Consider the following 26,279-nt stretch of genomic DNA (forward strand, 5'->3'; position numbering starts at 1 on the left):
GTGAAAATCAAAATCAACAAAAAACTATGAACCAGAGACACTTTGTGGGGGGTGGGGGGCGGGAGGGGAGGGATTGGGGTCTGAATGGGGGGGTTGCAATTGTATGGGGAATATTAAAATAAAATTTATTATAAAAAAATAAAAAAATAAAGATGTCTACAGCATAATAAAATAAACCATTAAACCAATATATCACTACATCTAAGAATGTAATCCTAAGACTTAACATATTCTCAACATCTAGGATCCTACTACTGTGTAGAATTTCAGATGAGGAACTGACTGGGCATTTTTCTGTTTCCACAATTCCTCTCCTTTTGGTTATGGTAGAGTGTAGTAATTTCACAAATCAATCCAACACAAAAACAAAGATTGGATTACCCCAGAGTGAGCATTTCAGGTGACTGAAAATAGATGACACAATATATGTATAATTGGAGATCTTGCAAATGGGACAGTGGAGTAAAATTATTATTTAAATGTTAAAAAAAAAGCAAAAGCATATAGTCATTTGTGTACTTTATATTTCATTTAGCATGATACTTTTAAAATTATTGCATTTATTAGTTGTTTTTTACTTTTTTTTTACTTTATACTGTTCTACAGGTGTATCATTATGTGTTTATACAATCACTAATGTGGGTTCTTTGCAGATCACACCAGTTATGAAAAAAAGATCTTGTGACTATTCCAGAACAAATCTTTGTGTGCACATACATTTTTCATTTATCTTAAGTCAATATCTAGGAATGAATTTTCTTGTCATTTGATATGTTCAAGTTCATAAGAAGCTACCAAGTTGTACCATTTTACGTTTCTAGGATGTTACCATTAATCACAACACTTCACATAATTAATTTTTGAATTTTACTTATAGTAGTGTATAAATGGTATCTTATAGTTTTAATTTGAATTTCTCAACATCTTTTCCAGGGCTAGTTTGAGATTTATATATCTTCTTTATTGAAGTAATATTTTAATGGTTATGTAAGTTCCAAGAATCTATCCATTTCTTCTAAATTATTGAATGTATTGGCACATAGGTGTTCATACTAGTTTGCTGGCTTCTTTAGGTAAATGTAGTTTTATTTAATTTTATTTTTATAATCTATTCAGTGATTTGTTTGTTTTAAAATTTTATTGCCGGCCTCCCCCGTGACCCAGCAGGTTGAGCTCTGCACTGTGAAGCTGTCCGCAGCCTCTGAAGCACTGATTCAATTCCTGGCCAATAGGGAGATTCCCACATGGCATGGAAGACCTCTCCTGTCTCCCCCGCTGTTCCCCTCAGCAGTACACTTCCATCCTTCTACCTGTTCTGCTCCCCACTCTGTCTCTGGTGAATTCTCTCACCCTCCCACACCTCTGGCCTGTGCCCCCGTGCTTGTATAAATAAATAAATCTTCTAAAAAAATAAGTAAAATGTTATTGCATAGTTACTATGTGGAAGGAACTTTTAAATGCTGTAGTTACAGAATTTAACAATACGTCCAGGGTCTCTGCCATGATACCACTTATATTTTTTAATATATTTTTTTATTAATGTAGCATTGGCTTACGACACTGTATATGACTCAGAAATATAGATTCCCATGTCTTCAGGTGTATGTTACCACACCACAACAACTGCCAAGGCACTCATATTCCTCCACCATAGTACAGTGGGCCCCTATATCCTTTCTATACCATCTTTCTATTCTTCCTTTGGTAGCCTCCGGTAGTTTTACAGTCAGTGTCTAAGGTTTGTTTTTGGCTTGGTGGTGTCTTATTCTCTTTTTTGTTTCTCAATATTCCATATATGAGCAAAACCATCTGGTATTTTTATCTTTGTCCTGCCGTGTTTCATCTTTTTTTGATAGCTGATTAGTATTCCATTGTGTATATATACAACATCATCTTAATCCACTCATCTATCATTAGTCACTTATGTTGCTTTTATAACTTGGGTATTGTAAATTAGTGCTACAATGAACATACATGTGCATATATCCCTTCAAATTAATGTTTTGTGTTCAAGTAGATTCTTAGGAATGGAATTGCAGGATCATATAGTATATCTATTTTTATTATTTTGAGAAATCTCCATACTGTTTTCCGTAGGGGCTGGATGAGTCTACATTCCCGCCAACAGTGTATGTTTGTTTTTCTATACATCCTCACCAACACTGTTGTTCCTGAACTTTTTGAGTATATCAAATGTGGTTTAAAACCATTAAAAAAAAGTTCCTGTAATTTCATTACCTGGAGGGAATGCTGCTGCAAACAAAAACATCTTTAAACATGTTTAAGCATCATTGTTGCTGTTTTGCATGGCCAATGCATTCATCTGAATTTTCTGCCAAATACATTGAGCTAAATGGAAAAAAAAATTTTATTAGTGATTTTTTAAAGTTCAGTTTTAGAGTCCTTGATACCTAATCCAAATCTGTCATTACTTTTTTCTGATTCACTTGAAATCCATTTTCTTCTGCAATGCCCAACAACTCTTCAAATAAGCATTGTTTTTAATTGAGATAATGTTGGTTTACATTATTGTTTGCATTTTGGAAGTATAGGGGTTCCTACTTCTGGTGCTGTTTTGTAGCACTACCACAACCAAAGTACCATAGTCCACCATAGTACACTGTGCTTCTTCCTCATGTTGTAATAGTCCAGATTTATAGCCAGTATCCTGGACTGCAAAGATCCAGTAGTCAGGATCTTTGGCAATTTCAGTGTTTGGAATCATTGCTTTCAAGCCTGTATCTTTTGGAATTATGATCAGTACCACCTTGTTTTACATAAACACATTCATAAGTTTACCATTAACTGTGTTGTTAGCTGTAGATTTATCTTACATCTTTTATCCAGCTAAATAAATTCTTTGTTATATACCTAGTTTTCTGAGTTGTTTTTTTTTTTTTTTTAAACTCATGATAAGTTGTAAAATTTTGTCAAGTGATTTTTCTGGATATATTGGGAAGGTCATATGTCATATTTTTTTCTTTCTTAATTCTGCTATTTTGAATTTCAGTGTTTGATTTTTTTGATGTTAACCCAATATTGCATCTTTTAGATAAACTCAACTTGGTTATGATATAGTATCCTTTTTTATATATTGTTGGATCTAATTTAATAAACATTTGTTAGGTGTATTTCATAGTGAAATTTGGTGACCAAGAGAAATACACATGCACACACACACACACACACACACTCACACACAGCATGTAGAGATTTCTATGATAATATTCCCTTATTATAGCATTAATGCCTGTAGTATTAGTAAACTTTTTCTCTCCTGTTCCTGATACTGCTATTTGTGTTTACTATCTTTCATTTCTGATTAATCATGCCAAGATTAATAATTTTTATTGTTAGATTTTCTGCTGCAGGTTTCATTGACTTTTCTTCTTTCACTTTTGGATTTTCTGTTTCATTGAATTTTGCTCTTATTGTTGTTACTTCCTCCGTTCTACTTACTTTGGATTTGCTTTTCTTTTTCCCTATTTCTTAATATGGAAACTTAAAGCACTTATTTAAATATATGTTTCTTATCTAATGTGAGTATTTAATGTAATAAATTTCTCTCTGAACACCAGTTTTTATTATATATGTAAATATTTGTAGCGTGTTTCTGCATTGTAATTTAACATCTTGTAATTCTTTTCTCAAATTTACTAATCTCTCTTGTCACAATTTTTTTGACCATTGGACTGTTTTACAGGTATATTGTTTACTTTCCACATACTTGTGGATTTTTATTTATGTTTTTATTTATGGTCAGAAAATATAGCAAATAGTTTGCATCACTTTAAATTTATTTAGAATGTATTTTTGGCCCAGATATGTTTTATCTAGTACCTGTACTGTGTGTTCTTAGAAAAAATATGATTTTGTTGCATTGGGTTGAATATGCTATAAATATTAACTAGGTCAAGTTGTTTGATAATGTAATATTGTTCAAGTATTCTATGCCCTTATTGATTTTTTAGAATTTTAAAACCAATTATTGAAAGACTAGGGTTGAAATCTCCAACAAATATGGCATTATCTGTTTATTTTCTTATAAGCAGTCTATAGTTAGGATGTAGTTCTAAAATCCAACCTGATTAGTTCTGCCTTTTAAATTTGAAGTGTTTAGAGCATTCACATTTAATATGTTGATGCATACAGTTTGAGTTAAATGTTGCTATTTCTTTTATTTGCCCCACATGTCATTTCTTAATGTTAAAAAAAAATCTTTTCCTGCCTTTTACATTATTTTCACAGTTTTCCATTGCATATTCAATTTTGGATGAACTCTGATGCCTCTTTTTTTAATAGTGGTAGCATTGAGGATTTGTAGCAACCTTTTCTTTTAACAGTTTGATTTTAGACAATAGAATATCACTTCCCTTATAAGAAATTTACAAGCACATGCACCCATTTTCCTAACTTGTTTTTAGTACTACTGCTGTTCTATATTTTGCTTCTACTTATGTTGTAACCTCCACATTGTGCTGTTATTTTTATTTGAAACAATTATCTTTAAAAAAACATCTATACAAAAATAGAGTCATCACAGTTACTATTTCTAGTGCTCTTCATTCCATCTGTCACATTTTTCTTTTTCCTGATAATTTATGTTATCATTTATTTGTAATATCAGTCTGCTAGCCATACTTTCCTCAGCTTTTGCTTGTTTGAGAAAAAATCTGTTGTATTAAATTTCTTCCTTTTTTAAACTTTATTGAATTACAAAGATATATAATAAATTGCACATTTGAAATATGTAATTTAATAGCTTTCATTCTTTGAAAGCATCATGTAGTTAAGATAGAAAACATATCTTTCATCTTCACAAGTTTTCACCTGCCCTGAAGATTTAGGTGCAGACCTACATTTGTGTACTAAATCTTTGTGTGTTCTCCAAATGAGGTTGGTTTGTTCACTGAAACATGTTTATTGAATATTCTGTGTCTTAAGATAGTACACTGGAATGATAAAATAGTAATTTTAAAATAAGCCATATAAGTGTATTATATAATAGCAAGGGACAGAGAATAATGATCAGCTACTATAAATTGAGTTATCTCTTTAAAGAAATATCATTTATTTTTTTATTTTTTTACTTTTCTTTTTTTTAAGGTTGACAAAAGGTTTATTTACAAGGGAAGGGGAATGAGGAAATGTACAACTCAGGGAGAAAAGAGGGAGATAAATTCTTAAATGTGTCCTACCCTTTCCACTAACCTGGAATCCCAAATGACCCACCGAGACCAAACCTGCCTGGCCAAGAGCATGAGCCAAGTGTGTCCAGCCCCACTAACATGGCTGGTTTTTATTTACAAACAGAGAAAATGGCAGCTTAACTCCACCGTTAGGGCCTCACAACTTCCGTTTGGGGATCCTGGGCTTTGTAGTTCCCGGTGTCTTGATGGAATAAGGGGTGGCATCGACAAACACCTGTATGGAATTAGCTCAGGACATCTTTCCCCTTCACAATTCCCCCTTTCACTTTTTGCCGCCATTTCCATGGTGTTGAAAATCAAATGTATGGATGCTGGGGTACAGTCTCAGATGAAAATTTTTCTCAGGGTTCCCATTGGAAAGTAAACCAGTCTCTCCAGGTATTGTCCATTGTGGAAAGCAAAAGTCCTCCATTCCTGGGAAATACTTTATCAGTCCAAGCCAAAAAAAAAAAAAATCTGGAGGCATTAGCCAAATCAAAACAGCAAAGATATTAAGCCACAGGAAAAAGATTACAATTGATTCAACTTATGCAAAAACAGGTTCTATCAACCTTGATCCCAAATTGTTTCAACAGCGTAGCAAAAGTTTGCAAACCAAGGCCTCCCTGGTGGCACAGGTGGTTGAGCGCCATGCTGTGAAGCTGTCCGCAGCCTCTGCAGCGCTGGTTCAGTCCCCTCCAAGCAACCCACATTGTGAGCAGACCGCTCCTGTCTCGCCCACTGCTCCCCTCAGCAGTGTATTTCAGTCAGTCTGCCTGTTCTGTTTCTTGCTCTGTCTCTGGTGAATCCTCTCACCCTCCCGTGCCTCTGGCCTGTACTCTGATTCTTGTATAAATAAAATAAATCTTTAAAAAAAATAAGTTTGCAAATCAAATCTACTTTTAAAGAATATTACCTATTTTTGCATAAAATCACAGGGCAGAATAGCTAAACAGCAATTTTAGCTGGCTTTGTTGGCATCCAGTCCATGTAGGCTTCAAGAACAAGGTTGGTCTCTTCAGACTCCACCTGGACTTCCTCTTCTTGAGGGTACCAAGGCTTTTTCTTTTTCTGGGTTGTCCAGTCCTGCCCATGGAGGCAGCTGAGGAAATATCATTTAGATTGAGACTTGATAGCAACAAGTTTGATGGCGAGAGTACTAGAAAAGGAACTGCATATCCAGAGGCCCTGATGAAAGAAATTTTTTGAATTGTCTAATCAAATGTAATACATAGCTATAGATGCTTTTATCTTTTAGCAAAGACTCACTGAATTCTTACTCAGTTCTTGATCCTGAGAAGGTAGCTGATTCTAGATAGGGTCCTCTAATGCAGTTCTTGTTATGCAACTATAATGGAGTCCTATGAATGAAATTTCTCCTTAATGGAATAATTTATACATTTATTGTGTCAAATTAATAAGAACTGTATTTAGTTTACTAGATTACATGCTTTAGAGACTGAAGTTTGAATCTTGAGTCTACCACTTAATAGTTGTGTGATGCAAGACAAGTTTTACTACATCTATACACCTTAGTTTTCTCATCTAAGTGATGGAGATAATCACTATGCCTTATTTTATTATTTTATTTTTTTAAAGATTTATTTATTTATACGAGCACTGGGTATAGTCAGAAGTGCGGGAGGGTGAGATAATTCACCAGAGCCAGAGCAGGGAGCAGAATAGGCAGACTGACGAAGTACACTGCTGAGGGGAGCAGTGGGCACACCAAAAGAGATCTGCGTGCCATGTGGGACCCTCGCCAGCAGCCGGGGATAGAACCGACGCTGCAGAGGCTGCGGGCAGCTTTGCAGCCCAGCGCTCAACCAGTGCGCCACCGGGGAGGCCCTAGGCCTTATTTTATAAATTTGTTTTAAGGATTAAATTATATAATGCATTTAACTTACAGACTGCCAGACAAGTATCTGCACTCAAAGATAGTGACTATTGTATTAGTAAATAGTAATAATTTATGTTATATTTAAGCATCTGTAATACAGAGATAGCATTATGCAACTTTTTATGATTGATTTAGAATATAATGCCCTTAATCCTCAAAAACAAATTTTAATTCTTTTTATTGTACTGTTACTGAATGTTTTATAAATAGTCCATGTATTTCATATAAATCTTATTAGATTTAAATATTTAAAAATAATTATCATGAGAATTTTTACCCATTTATAAGCATATTTCATGCTCTAAATGAAGAATATTATTATAATGTGGTAGAACTAAGCAGTCACTTTAATGTTGCTGCTATATCTTCAGTAAAATATTTAATAAAATAATGTAAAATATAAGATGAATTAATTTTTTTAATTGATAGGAACTATTTTTATATATGAAGTATTTTCATTTGATGACTTTTAATCCTATATAATTTTCCTAACTTTATTTTTTTTAATTGAGGTGACAGGATTCTCCCCATCAGGTATCAGCACCATAGTGTACCCACCACCAAATTACCCATACTCCACCACTGTAGTCCATTGTGCTTCCTTCTCTGTTTTTTTGGATCATTTCATTAAAAATTGCCATTTTACATGTTATTTTTCAGATATCAGGCACCTAATTGGTCATCTAGAATTCTTTTTTCATTTTCATACTTGTAAGAAGATGGCAAGAAATGACGGGATTAGGGCTTGAGGTATTTATCTAGTAATTCTAAAAGTACTTTTTTTTTTTTTTTTTCGCCTCAACCCGACCGACCCAACCCTTAAAAGCTCTTTTAACTAGAATAATTTTAAAGAGCATTAATAAATACAAAGCCCCACAATTAAAAATAAAGGAGATGGGGCCTCCCCAGTGGCGCAGCGGTTGAGCGCTGGGCTGCGAAGCTGCCTGCAGCCTCTGCAGCGCCAGTTCGATCCCCAGCTGCTCCCTGGCCACCTGGGGTCCCACATGGCGCACAGACCTCTCCTGCCTTCTGCTGCTCCCCTCAGCAGTGTACTTGGGTCCTTTTGCCTGCTCTGCTCCCCGCTCTGGCTCTGGGGAATTTTCTCACCCTCCCTCGCTTCTGACTGTGCCCAGTGCTTGTATAAAAAAATAAATAAATCTTTAAAAAAAAAAAAAAGAACATTAACTGTTTTTGAAGGGGGGAGGGGCCTCTCTGGTGGCACAGAGGGTTAAGTTTCATCACTATAAAGCTATCTGCAGCATTAGTTTAATCCCCCACAGGCCAGGGAGCTAACCCACATGGCTCAGCAGATCTTTCCTGTCTTGCCAGCTGCTCCCCTCAGCAGTGTATTTCAGTCAAACTGCCTGTTCTGCTCCCTAATCTGTTTCTCTGGTAAATCCCCTCCCAGTCCTGCACTTCTGGCCTTACACCCCAGCTCTTGTATACATAAATATATCAATCTCTAAAAGAAAAAAGAATGTAACTTTTTTAATATAGCAATTTATTTTCAAAATAAGCATTCTGGATTGATTATGAAATACAAGCTTGTATACTTAGTAGTTTAAGATAATTTATTTACATTACTATATTCTTACAGTGTGCCTAGATACAACACAAACTCACAATATTTCGTTTTGCCTGAAGGAATTGAAGTTTCTAAAGATAAGCCCCTTGCTTAAGCAGAAAATAACTCATTCTTTTGAAACAAAAACATTGGTACATGTTCCTTGTAGAGTATATGGAAAACCCAAAAAGTTGTTTCAATTCAATTGAAGTAATATTTTTGACTACTTGCTACCAGCTAACCACTGTGCTGTGTGCATAATATATTATGTGAACAAGAGGGGGGTCTTAAGAAAGGTCTCCGTATTTAAGGAAAGCATAGTTTTCTGAGGAACCACTATTAAATAAATAATTGTAAGTGATTTTCAGGATATAAGAGAGCAGTAATTGTTAGTACTTTACTAACTGAGTTTATGCCTTTTTATTTAATATTGTAAAATATATACCAGTTGCCTAATCATTATGTGGATATACTATAACTTATTAAATTTTTACCAAATTTTTTAATATTTAATTCATTACTACCATTTTAAATTTAGGTATAATCTACAATAAGATGCACTCACATTAAGTATATAATTATATGCATTTTGATAAATATGTGCATTAAGATAAAGACAAAGAGCATTTCCATTGCCTTTTTCAAAATTCTGCCATGCTTCTTTGCAGTCTGTCTATGCCATTCCCTTCTGTTACCTCCTCCTAGTCAACTGCTTATCTCCATTCTGACACTGAAGATTTGATTGACTTTTCTAAAATTGTGTAGAAATGGATTATACAAATGGATCAAAATAATGCAAGACTACGCTAGTAATCTTTTATATCTGCTACGTTTCTTCATTCTAATGTTTTTGAAATTACAGATTCCATTGCATTTCTCGGTAGTTTGTTCCTTTTATTGCTGATTGCTGATCCATTGCATGGCTGTATTGACATTTGTTAATAAACAATGCCTTTGGTATTCATTTATGTTGGTTCCAGTCATTTCCTAATATGAGAGCTGTTATGCACAATCAGGTACACGTTTTCTTTTCTCTTGATTAATACTAAAGAATATGCATGTTGGGTTTATAGCAATGGGTTTACATTTTAAGGTGTTCCCAAACTGCTTTCTAAAGTAGTTGTATCATTTTACATTCCCAGCTATCATTTTACATTCCCATTAATATTTTACATTCCTGGTATCAATGTTAAGAGAATTTTAGTTGTTCCCCTTTCTCATCAGAGTTGGTATAGTCACTCTTTCATTTTAGTCCTTTTGGTGAGTATATAGATGTAATTTATTGTAGTTTTAAGTTGACATTTCTGATGACTAATGATGCTAACTTTTCACATAGTTATTTATTATTTGCATCCATTTCTCATGAACTTTCCAGATATTTTACCTATTTATTGTGTTATCTTACTACTGATTTAAAAGAGTTCTTTATATGTGTTAGTTACAAATAGTTTACCAAATGTAGATATTCTAAATAGTTTTTCCCAGATTGTACCTTGCCTTTTATTTTCTCAGTGATGTTGTTTGGGCAATGAAACTTTTTTATTTTGAAGTCCAGATTGTCAGTTGTCTTTTCTGGGTATTTTTTGTAGACTAAGAAATTTTTGTTTACCCTCGGTCACAGATATCATCTCTTATATATTCTCTTAAACCTTTTAGAGTTGTAACTACTACATTAAAGCCTGTGGTTTATAATATTTTAAGTTCATTTTTCTGTGTGCTGTAAGCTAAGGATTGAGGTTCATTTTATTCCCCATATGACTATGCATTTCTTCTAGCATTTTTGTTGGAAAGACTATTCTTTGTCCCACTGAATGACTTTGACACTTTTTTTGAAAATGAATTTGTCATATAAATGTAGTCTCTACTCTAGCACTAATAGTATTACACTACAGGGACAATAGTCTCAAGAACTCTACTGCGACTCATATTTCCTAGAAGTCTTTCCATTTGCCTGATGAAATCAAAAAATTATGTTTGTTTTTTTTTTTAATTTTGTGTGTGCCTTTGATTATTTTATCTGAACCAGTGGTACTTTCCCTGTCCTCAGAATTTTCCATACATAGATATGCTGGTTTTATGTGAAGGTAGTTTAGGTTCCCTGGATCTATCCCATGGTTCTTTGCCCTGTGACTTATTCCTACTACCAAATCTCTAAAATATCCCTAATTCAAAGATCCCACAGGGCTCTGTTTTTTTTTTTTTTTCTTTCCCCATATTAATAGCTTGGAGTCTCTCCAGGCAGCAAGCTGGGATAATCATAACAATCATAATTATTATTTTGTTTCTAAAAACATTGTGCTTTGAAGCTTAATGTTTAATGTATGGAAATCCTTGTTTCATTTGTTTTATGTGGTTTTTAGTTGATGAAGGGAGTGCAAATCTTTTAAATGTTAATCATGGTCAAAGCAAAAGTCTTTTACAAAAACTTCATATTTGGGTGTATTTCCACTGGATGCAGAAGTTTAGAATTCCTTTTTGGTTTTGTTTTCACAATTTGGACATATTCCATCTTTCTCTTGTCTGTATAATCTCTGAGGAGAAATTTGGAAATATTCTCCTATTTATTCCTCTGTATCTAATTTTTCCCATCAGATTTTTTAAAAGACTTTCTCTGTCTTCGCTGGTTTTCTCAAAATTTGAATATACTCTGACTTGTTGTAGTATGAGTGTTTTGGTATATCTGTGAGTTTTCATCATTACATCTATACTATCTTTTAACTAAACTTGGAAAATTTCAGGCATCATTTTGCAAATAACACCTCCCCCTTTCTGGAACTGCCGTTTACTTATGTAGACTCCTTGATACTGTCTAACAGGTCACTGAGGTCCTTTTTATTTTCCAGTTGCAATTTGTATAGTTTTGCTTGCTATAATTTCATGTTCATTAGTCTTTTCTCTTATGGCATCTAATGCATCATTAATCCCTTCTAGTGAATGTTTAATTTCAGATATATGTTTTGTTTCTAGAAATCTTACTTGTTTCTATTTTCTTTTTTATCCCTTTTTCCCAGTTTACTCTTACGTTCATATACTGTTTTAAAGTCACTTGTCTATTCATTTCATTATTTCTGATTTTTCTTTTGGTAATAGGTCATATTGTCTACATCTTCTCTTGTCTTAATTTTTGATTGGAAGTTAGATAATTTTGTTAATGCAAGTTTAACTTTCACTCTGACATCTTTGAAGTATCTACTGAATGGCTTCATTAACGACACTTCTCTGACTGGTTAGAAATTGAATGTGTCTCAGTTCTCTGTGGTGAGCTCTGGGAATCATTTGACATACAGATCCCTATCCCTTCTCTGCTTTTCCTTGTAGAATTTAACCTTACACATGCACTACATAGTATTCAGTAGCAGACTTTGCCATGCAAATTCCAAATAGCTGGTTCCTTTCATATTTGTGTTCTCCAAATGCCAACTACCTCATCCTCCCCAAAGTTGGATAAATATCTCTCCAAAAGTGAGACCTGTGAATTATACTATTTATTATGCTATTTCCTATCCTGCATAATATGCCAGAAAGAGCCCCAGATATAAGGTGGGTGTTTTTGCACTAACCTCATTTGTTTTTACAGAGATCAGAGTCCTATAATACCTGTTGCCCAGTATCTAAAATGAGTTGTTATATACTTGCTCAAGTTTTCATTTTTTGTTATTTTATGTCTAGTTATTTAGAGAAAGAAGGTAGTTCTGGTCTACTTTCTAGTTTAAATTTTTTTAATTTTATATTTAACTATTGATTGCATCTGAAATGCTTTTGTAATGATCTGAGATAAAAATCTAATTTTATTTTTCAACATGGTCACAAGGCTGTTTTCACATTTTTGTTATATATATTGCTGCAGAGAATATTCTTGTGAGGAAGACTTCTACATTTCTTTATTTTTAAAGTAAATTTCTAGAAAAGAAACTACAAATTATCTTGGTATCTGTTGCCATTGACTTCTGTTTATATACCAGCTACCAGTGTTAAAGATGCTTTTTTCACCATGTTCACTACCAGTGCTAATTTTTGATGTATTAAATCATCTCATTTATGTTTTGAACTCTACTTTATTGATTATTATAAGGTTTTAAATATTACTATTATATGCTTTCAAATATTATAATAATTGTGTTCCTCTTATGTTAAATTTGTCATTTCCCGTTTGTTTTTGTATTTTAGTTTTTCATATGATTTCTGTATATATTAAGAATATGAACTTTTTCACATTTGTTATATTCAATCCATTTCTTTATCTACTTTATTGATTTTACCAATTTTCCTCTTATGATTTGTTCTACTACTCTGCTTAGAAAATCATTCGTTCTAAAATCATATAGCTATTGATTCATGTTTTCCAGTTTAAAAAAGTTTCACATTTTCTATTAACTACATGTAACATTAATTTTATTAAAGAGGTGAGATGAAAATTGAATTTTACTTTTCTCCAAAATTAAGTAATTAATGTGGCACCATTCATGTCATTTTTCCCATATACTTTATCATAAACTGTCATCATCAACTTTATCATATATTAAATTCCTTCATAACCTCTTTTCTGCCATCCTGATTTCATTTCTCTTTCCTTTAATTAATGTGTCTACTTCATATGCTTTATAGTATCTCTCAGCTTCTTTAAGCAAAAGTTTTCTGAAAGCATTATTTAACACATTGCTGTAATAATCTTTGGTTTCATTGATGTCTTGTCTTAATCTCAATTCAGTTTTTCTGAAGGAGACATGTGTCATTGCTACTTTATAGTCTTTTGAGTCCACTTAAGTATCACATTTTCTCCCTGAAAGGTAACAAATGTCCTAATTCCTATACCTGGCAAACCTAAAACTTTTGTTTCCTTCATTCTTCAAATATTACCCTTTCATACTACTTTTTTGGGGTCCATCTCTATATCTTCTCCCTCTTTTTTCTTTTCCTTATATGTGTTGGTACTGTAAGATTCTGACCTTAGCTTTGTTTTCAGTTTTTAGTGAAATCCTGGCCTCTACTCTATTTTTTTGGTGTTAACAATATAATTTATATAAATCACTCTCATATTTATCTCTATGCCCTTGTGTTTTATAGTTACAAAATTGTGCTACCAAGTACCAACTTAAATCTCATTGGTTCAAGATTAAATCCATTGTTTTATGTTCTTACCCACATTCTTTTCCTTTTTACTGCCCTCAGCAACCATTCACAGGAAACCTCAAATTTTTTGTCTGTTCCTTGCCCCAAATGGTGCAAGCTAGTTCCCTCGTTAATACTGACACTCTTGAAATGTCTGTTGCTATCATTCTAGTTGAACCTCATGCAACTTCTGATATACCCAAACATATTTATTTCATTAAATGTGATCTCTGTTTATAACTACCACATTTTTAGTAGGGGTGTGTGTGTATGTGTGTATGTGTGTGTGTGTGTGTGAGAGAGAGAGAGAGAGAAAGAGAGAGAGAAAGAGAGAGAGAAAGAGAGAGAGAATCTGGTTCTTCTAACCAAATAATTCTTTGGATAGATAATGATATGCAGATTAGTATCCTTGCCTCTCATTGTGTCTGTAGGTTTTCACAACAGTTGTACTAAGGAGATGTTCACAAGGTTGTATATTATAAATTTTTTTACCTGATTATAATCACAGACTTCACTGATTCTCTAGTTGCTGCCAGGGTTGTATTTTCAAAACTGTACTATATTTTTTTAATCTAAAACTCTTTGACACCCCTTATCTACAGAATAAATCTCAAACACGTATTTTGGCAGTCAAGGTCCTAAACAGTTTGACCCAGCTTTTTATTTTTTTGCATCCTAGGATTGTGTATTTTTTTTAATAAGGAAATAATAGTTTATTGAAAAGCAGAGCATATCTTTTTAATGAGGGATAAAATATGGCATGCAGTCACTGCTCATTGCAGTGATGATTATATGAATGATCTCATTCAGCAAGTAGTTTGGACTTCACAAATGTCACATCTTTGATTTTTAGCATGGCCTGTCTGAACTGTCTTCATACATTATTTCCCTGGGTACAGTTACCTTTGTTTAGGGTCATTATTTTTTTCCACTATTTTATTTTAGCACCGTTTATAATAGGTAAAACCAGGAAACAACCCAAATGCCAAAAAATAGATGAATGGATCAAGAAGATGCACATGTACACAATGAAATATTACCCAACAATCAAAAAAGTTAAACCCATGCCATTCGCAGCAACTGGATGGAGCTAGAAAGAATTATGCTCAGTGAAATAAGGCAAGGCAGAAGGAAAAAGAAAAATATCACATGATTTCATTTATAGCAGGACTATAGGGGAACCAAATAAGACATCAGTGAGAAAAAATAATGACAGTACAAAGCACAACAAAGCAAAAACAGACAATTATAAATCAGAGACATCCTGCAGGGGAGGAGGAGGGAGAGAGATGGGGGGGAGGGGCACAGGGGACTGAGGTGATGGTGCACGGGTGCAATGGTGAAGGAAACTCTATGGGGACTATACCTGAGGGGGTGGGGGGAAGCAAACATTGTTTAAAAATGAACAATGGTGTAAAAAAAATTAATGTGTATTATTCATAAGCTACATGTGTTCCAAGCTTGTGTTTCCTTACCATGACTGTTATTTTTTTCAATAGAATTTATTATTTCTGCCAATATTTATTAATAACCTACTATGTACAAGAACTATATTAGCTGTTTAGTTCAGTGTACAGATTGTTTCAGTAAAATTACTGTCTACAAAGCATTTTAAATATCAGAATTATAAATTAACACAGCTTTCTTGTTTTTTTAAGTCCCTGCTTGTATCTCCTTTATTGGCATGAATTTATTAAGATCAAGGATTATGTCTTAATTACCATTGTATTCCCTTTCTTTCTCTCCTGTTTCCCAACATGGTATCTTTAAAGTAATTAATGATCACTAATGGAAGATTGGCTGAAATTCAAGGTAGAAACTGATAAGGAATATACAGTGTTAGTGTAAAATCAGAGTGTAGTATTACTAAGCCCAAAGAATTTGTTTCCAGAATGAAAGGGCAAAAGGTGGCCTTATAAGCTGATAGAACAGGAAAGGGGGTTTAAACTATACGTATATTGTTGGATTTGACAAGAGAGGCTTAGTTATCTTACCAAGAATAAGACAGAGGACAGCAGATTGAGAAATAAATAGAATCCTTCTCCTTAAATATAATTTTTTAGCTGGTATTTTTATAGACACATAGTTGGAGACAGATTGAAGATATATGGTCTAAATAATAATCTAGAATTCTGTGTTTTATCGATTTAGGGAGGATTTATATCCTTTGTGTAGTTAGTTGAATTGGTAGTAGGTTTGACATTAGGTTAAGAAAATTTACAAACTTCTACAATACTTTCATCCCATTAGAAGACTACCATAGGACTACCATAAATCTACATAAAGATCACTAACTTGATTAAAGTTGGTGATATTTTTAATAAAACATGGTAGAAATTACTTCTTCACAGAAAAAAAATTTTGGATACTTTTAGTAAATGATCCATGTTTCTTTCAACTCCCTGTCCTCCCTGAGAGGTAATGCATTAATAATAATGATAGAGAGAGAGATACATACATATAATTTTTAAAAAGTATTCCTGAATAACTGTGTATATCAGTTTGATTCCTGGCATACTATGTCTATCATTTGTAAGACACATCTAACATTTTCTGCAATCAGAATGCCTTTTTTTTTAATTTGATGATATGTTATAGTTTTTAATTGTTGACATTTTTTTCTTTAATGGTGTTAACATTAAATGACTATATAGTTTCAGTAAATGCCATATTTGGTAGAATAAAATATAACGACAAAGTAGGGAACATTAAACTAGAGATTTTCTGCCTGGTATTTTAGTTTTTTTTTATAAGCAAGGTTCAGCCCATCTCTTTTTTCCTAATTTTTAATTAATTAAAAAATTAAATTTACATTTAACTAAGGTAACATTGGGGTGCCGCCATCAGGTGTTACCACTACAGTGCACCCACTACCAACTCACTCACATTCCACCACCAAAGACCATTGTACATCCTTCTCTCTGTGCTTTCCTCTCCATCCTTGGTGTTTTAGTTCTATAGTCAGTTACCAAGGGTTAGTTTTCAGCTTGTCTTTATCTAACTGTTGTTGTAGCTAGTTTATAGTCCACATATTGGTGGTGCCATCCAATATTTATCTTTTTCTTTCTGACTTATTTCCCTTTCAAGCTCCATCCATGTTGCTGCAAATGGCGTGCTTTTATCTTTTTTGATCACTGAGTAGTATTCCATTGAGTGTATATACTACACCTTCTTTTTTTTTTTAAAAGATTTATTTATTTTTATATCCAAGAGCTGGGGTACAGGCCAGATGCGTGGGAGGGTGAGAGGATTCACCAGAGACAGAGCAGACAGCAGCACAGGCAGACGACAGAAATACACTGCTGAGGGGAGCAGTGGGCCAGACAGGAGAGGTCCGCCACACCAAGTGGGATTCTCGCCAGCTGGCGGGGATTGAACCCATGCTGCAGAGACTGCAGAAAGCTTCACAGCACGGTGCTCAACCTGCTGCGCCACCAGGGAGCCCCTATACTATACCTTCTTGATCCACTCATGTGTTCTAGAGCACTTAGGTTGTTTCCATAGTTTAGCTAGAGTCAATAGTGCTGCAGTAAACATGGGAGTGCAAGTTTCCCTTCAAATTAGTGTTTCTGAATTTTTTTGATAGTTGTGTAGGAGTGGAATGTTTGATGTTTTGAGACACCTCAATGCTGCTTTCCATAGGTGCTGGACCAGTTTGCATTCCCACCAGCAGTGTAGGAGGGTTCCTTTTTCTCCACATCCTCGCCAGCTCTTGTTGTTTCTGATCTTTTGTATATGGGCCATTTTCACTTGTGTGAGGTGGTATCCAGTTGTGGTTTTGATTTGCATTTCTTTAATAATAAGTAATTGTGAGCAATTTTTTGTGTGCCTGCTGGTTGTTTTAATGTCTTATTTGGAGAGGTATCTGTTAGTTCTTTTGATCATTTTTTGATTTGGTTATTTGTTTGGTTTTTATGTAGTTTTATGAGTTCTTTGTAGATCTTTGATAGCAGTTCTTTGTTAGATGTATGGTGTACAAATATGTTCTCCCATTAAGCACAGTGTATTTTTGTGTTAGTTATGATTTGTTTTGCTGTGCAAAATCTTTTTAGTTTGATGTAGTCCCAGCTGTTTATGTTCTCTTGTTTTCCTTGCTGTTGGGGATAAATCCCTAAAGACACCACTAAAGCTTATGTCATGAAATGTTTTGCCTCTGTGTTCTTTTGTGTATTTTATGATTTCAGGTTTTACATCCAAGTCTTTGAGCCATTTTAGTTGATTTTGGTGTATGTTGTGAGAGCATGGTCTAATTTCTTTCTTTTTTTTTTTTTTTTAATGCAGCTGTGAAGCAGTCTCTTTTTGGGTTACATGATGTTTTCTCATTTTTACTGTGACTGTGTTGTACATAAAGTTTATCTTAAAACAGTTGTAGACTTATGTAAAGGTGTGAAAAGGAATCTGTAGGGAACCTTTATTACATTACCTACATTATGACCTGGTATGTTCTTACAACTGTGTGGGAACAGTAAGAGTTAGTACCCCATGTGAAGGTAGAGTGAATGTCTGACATTGAAGTCAAAGATAAGTATCGTTAATCATAGACATGTATTAAGTAGCACTATGATACCTGGCAATATCTTTGGCTCTGTCCATTGTTCTTGGCAGATTTCTCCTTTTTTTAACTTGAAACAACACAAATGTATTAGTTTACCATTCTATTGAAAACTGGTACACATGGCTGATTTCTTTGTTAATGGTCCCAACAGGTTGACGGAGTTCTTAATACAGTGAACTAGTGCCGCGGACCAGCCCAGCAGTGGCGGGAGATTGAGACAATCTCAGGGTTGAATGTGAATGAGCAAAAGGTGATCGAAGGAATTAGGGCGAGGGACAAGAAAGAATGACACACAGACACACTCAAGGGAGAGTGAAAATCTGAGTGCAATTTATTGAAAGCAATCTTCTCTTTTTATACATTTTTACAGTAATTACTTCATTGTGTTTTGCACAGTGTCTGGTTAATCATTTACCAAGGCATAAGTGCATATTGTGTCATATATCATTACATCTTGCTTATTATCTATCAAGAAATCAAGTGCAAATCAAGAACATTTCTTACTCTAATCTCCATACTGGAGGTTCACTCTAGCACATTTGCATTATGATTACATTGTTATTATTATTTTAGTATTATATTTTTCATATACTATTATTTATTCTTATACCTTTGTTTGGCTATATTATTTACTAAGTAATAGAATCAGTTTCCATGGCTGCATTCCTTTACTATGATCCTTGTTACTGGCAATGAGTAACAACATATTTTGGTGGTGCCTTAACAACGCCCAGGCCTAATTGTTCCAGTTATTCGTCATGGCTGAAAAGGTGGGAACCAAATTCCCCTCGGGGACTGCGTCTGTCTTAGGTTGTCAGAATTCACTTCCTGATCTTACCCGTCATTGACTGTCCAGTCCAGCGCACAGGGGCAGGGGGCTTATTATGCCACACTAGCACAGCCACCCAATTAATGCGAGATTGTGGCAATTGTCACATTGCTCTCAGGAGCCGCCACAGTTCCCCCTTTCTTTTTAAATTGAAGCTGCAAAATGCATATCACGACGAAGAATCTTCAGATTTTTGTTAAGTAGCTTTAAAAACACAGGCATTAAAAGGCAACCAACCAAAACAATGAGTGTAATCACTCCAAATGAAATTAAAAAATGCAGCCAATTTGAGGGAGCCAGAGAACGCAGAGAATCAGAAAATGTAGAAGCAAAATCAGACAATGCTGGTTCAGACAAATGCGCCTGGCTCATCGCAGAGATTTCTGCCTGAAGAGATGACATATCATGACTAGAGTCACTTTCACGCCAAACACCAAGCAGATTTTTAACAAAATTCCAATCAAGAGAAGAATTATAAGGTTTAGGTGTAACACAAATAAATTTAAATTGTGCATGACAACGAGTGGAGAGAAGTTTTTTGATTTGCTGTACTTCCTCTCCCAGTGCCAATACAGTTTTTCTAAGAGCATTAAGCTTTTGTTCCATTTTTCTATCTATGGAATGTTGCAAAGCAAGTGCCAAAGTTACATTTTGTGTAAGATCATTAACAAAATGTGCTGTATGTGTTTCCTGTACCAAGGCAACAGATGATGCTGCAAGAGAAGTAACAATTGCAATCAGGGCAGTAATATGTAAAATAAGCGTAGCAACAAAATGTTTAGAATGAATTAAAGCATTGACTTCCTGAATAATTTGTAAAGCAATATTGTCAAACCATGGGGTATTTTGTAAATCCACAGGTAATATAACATAAGAAGGTCTATTTAACATAACCATAGTAGAAAAATTATGAACAATATTAGGAGTTAGGCAATTAGACAACACACATTTAGAACAGGTGACAGAATAGGAATTCCCATGGCAGGAAATGTTCATTGTGTTGGCAGATCCAAAAAGCAATGTATAGGGGTATTCAATGCAGGCACGAAGATTGAAATTTCATACGGCGTAGATATTTTGTCTGGTGCTAAAAAGTTTGATAGTATTCACAGCAGCAAAAAGACGAAAAAGTTCAAGTAAGCACGAGTTCCATTGGAAGTGGTGAAGAAGTAGGTGATCTGTGACTTTTCAGGTTTCAGTCAGTGCAGAGGAGGAACCAAGGTGTTGGTTTAATTTAGCAGGGACCAGATGGGTGAATTAGCATCATTAAACAAGTATTAGATAAATTAATAAAAAGGAACAAAAAAATTAGAGTACCATATAGATACTTTGTACATTTTTTACATAGAGGTGACTCAATATTTTTTTTTTTTAATAAACACATTTAAACAAAGTAAATTATTAATATTTAACATAATTTTAAGGCATATATGCCTTGAATTATATTATAAAATTTGAACTAGTTTTTGTTTTCCAAAAATTAAAAAAAATTTTTGATAGTGATTGTAAGATTTGTTTTTATGAGAATTTATATAGGCGCCATTTATAATTAGTCCTCTAGAGGTCAAAAACAAAACAAAATAAAACAACACAAAACAAAACACAAAGACAGACAAACAGATACAGAGATCTCTTGATATATATATTTAAAATTTTGGCCATATGTATATAATTTAAGAGATAGTTATTTTATTAATTTTTGTGACGTCACTGAGGTTTTTTAATGAGTTAAAAGCTAAAAACTGTGCAGAAAATAAGTATTTAATTTTAATTATTATTAAAGACCTTGGGCTCGAGACCACAACAATCAGGCAGTTTTATTAACTTTTTTAGATAAGAGAATATTTTTTGAGTTTATATTTTTAAGAAGTGATTATTTGGCTTTAGGTTGTCAATGTTTTATTATACTGAGAGCAAGTATATATTAAAACAAAAAAGAATACTGTTATTTTGATAACAGAAGAAGAGGGAAATTTTTACAGTTTGTTTGTTTTTAGGCTTTTATTAAAATTTGAGGTTTGAATTTAGCTCAAATATGTTTGTATTATTATTTAATTTTTTTTTTTTTTGGTTAATTAATTTTAACAAGAAATTTAACCTTTTACAGGTCCAATAAGTAAATCTAAAAACTTTTATTCAACCAATAAGCATTTTGTATAGCTTGTTAGCAAATTTAAAATAACTCAGTATTTTTTTTACTTAGACAATTTAGACTTTAAAATTTAAAAAAAAAAAAAAAACATAGGGAAATAAAACCTTTTTCCTAGAATGAACCAAAACAGTTTAGTCCCCCACAGCAGGAAGGCAGTAGAGACTTGCCAGTGATCCCAACACTGGAGAAAAAGTCCAGGCAGCTGCTTGTTGAGATCAGGGGCAGCCCCCACCCATTCGTTGCAGTGGGTTTAGAATATCATTATAAAAACCTTTAGTTATATTATATAGTTATATTTAACCATTTTTTATTACCTTAGCAATAGTAAATGAACTTTAAATATTATTATTTAGAAATATTTTATTTATTTATTTTAAAAGAATAAATGGCCTAACCACATACTTAGAATCAGAAAACAAAGTTAAAGGCTGAGCAAAATGCTCAAGTGTCATAATGACTAATTATTTCAGCCTGCTGAGCAGAGACATTTTTAGAGACTTTTTGCAAAGGTTTATCTCTAAGACTATAAACTGCAAAGACTCCAGATGAAGAGCCATCAGTGAAAATGACCTTTGTATTGGGTACAGGTTTAGAATTAATAATTTTTGGAAAAATAAGTTTAGTTTTTTCTGCAAATTTCAATAATGGATGTTGACGCAAATGAAATTTAACTTGTCCTGAAAAATTTTGTATGGCAACTCCCCAATCATTATTATTTTGCAATAAAAATTTAAATTGTGTTTTGTTATATGGAATTATTATATTATTTGGATCTCTGCCAAATAATTCTCGAGACCTCAGGATACCTTTTATGATTAACCAGGCACACATTAATGGATATGCAGTGACCACACGTGTTTGTACATGTGACAAGTGCAGCCATTCCAGGATGCCGTCTTGCCATAAGCAAGCTGTTGGAGTATAAACAGTCTGAATAATTAATAAGTCCCAAGTTTTTGAATAATTCACTTGAATAACTTTTGCTTCAGATAATTTTTGTTTAACCAATTTAATACTCTGCAATGCTTCCTGAGTTAATTTACGAGGAGATTTAGGGTTTGAATCTCCCTGTAAAATTGCAAAAAGTGGATGTAAATTTCTAGTAGTAATTTTTAAGTAAGGTCTTATCCAATTAATATTTCCCAATAATTTTTGGAAATCATTCAAAGTCTGTAGTTTATCAACACGAATCTGTAAATTTTGTGACATAATGCAATTATTATATATGACTTTTCCTAAATAATTTAAAGGTCTATCTTTTTGAATTTTATCAGGGGCCACTACTAGGCCATATGTAGTCAATTGTCCTATGAGATGTTTCAATATTAGATCCGCAATTTCTTTCATAGGATGACTTAGGAGAATATCATCCATATAATGAACAATGTAGGCCTCTGGAAATTTTAACCTTGTCTTTTGTAAAGCTTGATCTACAAACTTTTGACATAAAGTAGGAGAATTTTTCATACCTTGTGGCAAAACCTTCCATTGATAACGTTGCCACGGTTTCTGAAAATTACTAGATGGAATACTAAAGGCAAATTTTTTACAATCATCTGGATGTAATTTAATTGTAAAAAAGCAGTCTTGAAGGTCAATAATAATAACATAGCTGTTTTTTGGAACTGCTACAGGAGAGGGCAACCCTGGTTGTAGGGCCCCCATGTCTTGCATTGTGGCATTTACCGCTCTCAGATCCTGCAATAATCGCCATTTGCCAGATTTTTTCTTTATACAGAAAACAGGAGTATTCCAAGGACTCGTAGACAGTTCCAAATGACCTTTAGCTAATTGCTCTTTAACTATAGTTTGAATAGCCTGGATCTTTTCTGAAGTAAGGGGCCATTGATCGATCCAGACAGGATTTTCATTTTTCCAATTAATTTTATCAGCATATTGTTGAGTTTCAATGGCCCCTATAAAAAAGCCTGTTCATCTATTACATCAGGGGTAACTAAAGACACTTGTAAAGATTCCATAATATCACGTCCCCATAGGGAAAACGGCAAGGCAGGAATCACATAAGGCTGAAACTTTCCTTTCTGTGACCCCAGTTGCCAAGACAACATTTGTGAGCTTTGAGCAACATTATTGGCCATGCCCAATCCAATCAGTGTAGAGGAAGAATTTAACACAGGCCAAGCCGCAGGCCAATCTTTACCTGCAATGCATGACCGGTCAGCTCCTGTGTCTAACAATCCCATAATTGGGTGTCCATTAATAATTAACTTTTTCAATGGTCTTTCTTTTGTAATATTTTGAGTCCAAGCAATCACATCTGTGGACCCAAAACCTTGTTCTCCTCTTTCTTCCTTCAAAATTGGGTTTGGTAACTTAATATAAGAAAGCACAAGAATTTGCGCAATACGCTGATTTTTATGAATTTGTATTGTTTCCTTTAAAGGTCTGATCATAACTTTAATTTTTCCAGTAAAATCAGAGTCTACAATGCCCGGAAGTACTTCAAAATTCTTTTTATAATTTGAACTACGGCCAATTATCAGCCCCACTGTTCCTTGGGGTAGTGGTCCCTTTAAGCAGGTTTCAATAGGTGTAACTCCATCGATGGCTGAAACAATAACATCAGCAACCGATGCAAGATCAAGTCCGGCACTTCCTGGAGTGCCTCTAGGTAATTCATGTATGGTTACAGTAGAGTCAGGCGCTTCAGTCGGTGTGATGTTGTTAGGCGCCGAGTCAGACCCTCTTTCGTTTACGGGGCTGAGGGCTTGCCCCTCTGAGAGGAGAGTTTTGTTTTTGATTCTTTTCTATTTGTTTTAATTTATGTCCATCCTTATGTCACTTACTGTTCCTGGAGGAGGGGTGTGCAGCCTCTTTGGTTTAGAGCATTTACATTGTTTTTTCTTGTTAAAATAATTTGGAGCCATAAGAGTATTCTGTGGCACGGGGTTTTGTTTTGGTTCTGTTGTCCTACAAAGATCAGCAAATGCTTCTTCAAAGTCACTATTATCCTCATCACCCATAACTTCTGCATATTCAGGATCTCCAGGGTGACAATCTACAAGTTCTCCTTCTGCAATAGGTGCAGTAGGGAACACAGCACCCGAATATGTTTTAGATTTATTGGCAAAAGGAACAGCTTCCTGATCACTACTTTTTTCTGAGATTTCTCCTTTCCATAGATCTGCTTCTGTAGTATCAACTAATAAATTTCTAATTTGTACCCATAGAGGAAAAGCCTGAACGGGCACCTGTGTAGGGCCGTTTTGAATATAAAATTTTTGAATTTCTTTTCCTACACGTATCCAATTTGTCAAAGACAAACTGCCCTCTTCAGGAAACCAGGGGCAGATTCTTAAAATAAACTCATAAAATTCACTGAGGGATCTGTTACTTATTGTCATCCCTCGGCTTTTCAACATGTGACTTAAAACTGAAAGGAAAAGTCCTCTATTTCTAGAGTAAGAGTGTCCCATAGTTATGGATTACTCGCCTTCTTTAACTGGTCAGCCTTTACCAGCGGGCCCGCGGCGCCCCGACGAGACTCCCTATCCTTCGATAATAAAGGAAAATATAAAAGTGAAGAGATAGCTTACCTAGAGCTCATTCCTCGCGAACACGTCTTCTTCTTAAGGAAAAACCTAGAGAGTGGATCGCTTAGAAAGCGAAACTAAAAACACTCAGCGATGCTCGCCTGACCGTACTCCTCGCGGAGTATTAGAAAGCCTTGGTATAGGGGTGACCGTATAAGCCCCGGTCTCGGACTCCCAAGGGAGACCCCACTAAACCGTGACGGCTTTCGCGGAACTGCAGGTACGAGCCCACACAGGCTCCGCGGCTCAAAAGAGCCTTGGAGCGCAAACACAAGCACTCACACTAACATACACGCAGGCACACAAAGCAGAGAAGGCCAAATCGTCCAGCTTCACAGAGCTCCCACAGTTTGGGACTCGGGCCCCACGTTTGGGCGCCAGCTGCCGCGGACCAGCCCAGCAGTGGCGGGAGATTGAGACAATCTCAGGGTTGAATGTGAATGAGCAAAAGGTGATCGAAGGAATTAGGGCGAGGGACAAGAAAGAATGACACACAGACACACTCAAGGGAGAGTGAAAATCTGAGTGCAATTTATTGAAAGCAATCTTCTCTTTTTATACATTTTTACAGTAATTACTTCATTGTGTTTTGCACAGTGTCTGGTTAATCATTTACCAAGGCATAAGTGCATATTGTGTCATATATCATTACATCTTGCTTATTATCTATCAAGAAATCAAGTGCAAATCAAGAACATTTCTTACTCTAATCTCCATACTGGAGGTTCACTCTAGCACATTTGCATTATGATTACATTGTTATTATTATTTTAGTATTATATTTTTCATATACTATTATTTATTCTTATACCTTTGTTTGGCTATATTATTTACTAAGTAATAGAATCAGTTTCCATGGCTGCATTCCTTTACTATGATCCTTGTTACTGGCAATGAGTAACAACATATTTTGGTGGTGCCTTAACAACGCCCAGGCCTAATTGTTCCAGTTATTCGTCATGGCTGAAAAGGTGGGAACCAAATTCCCCTCGGGGACTGCGTCTGTCTTAGGTTGTCAGAATTCACTTCCTGATCTTACCCGTCATTGACTGTCCAGTCCAGCGCACAGGGGCAGGGGGCTTATTATGCCACACTAGCACAGCCACCCAATTAATGCGAGATTGTGGCAATTGTCACATTGCTCTCAGGAGCCGCCACAAACTAGTACAACTGAAGTCTTCTTTGAAGAAGAAGAAACCTGCTTGTTCCTCAGATACATTGTCAGAATTAAAAATAATATAGGCAGTTTCTTTCATTAAAAACTAACCAAAATGAAGTGCTTGCTGCTCTGCAATAGTGAGCCTCCCATAAGCATTTGTTGACTCTTGAGTGGTAAATCTTCTAGATGATTAACTAGGAATGGGTAGCCTTATAGTTTTAAGTGATCTTATGAGAAAATGTTGGTGTTATAGTTAACTCTTAGTGAA

General features: G+C 34.5%; 1 protein-coding gene across 1 annotated transcript in view; it reads left to right on the forward strand.

The window, feature by feature from the left end:
• Positions 1-26,279, forward strand: part of AKT3 (AKT serine/threonine kinase 3) — a gene marked incomplete at both ends in the record, with an annotated part of 318,070 nt that overhangs the window by 226,756 nt on the left and 65,035 nt on the right. The gene's annotated exons all lie outside the window — the stretch shown is intronic.

The sequence above is a fragment of the Talpa europaea genome, assembly GCF_964194135.1.
Source record: "Talpa europaea genome assembly, chromosome: 14".
Classification (NCBI taxonomy): domain Eukaryota; kingdom Metazoa; phylum Chordata; class Mammalia; order Eulipotyphla; family Talpidae; genus Talpa; species Talpa europaea.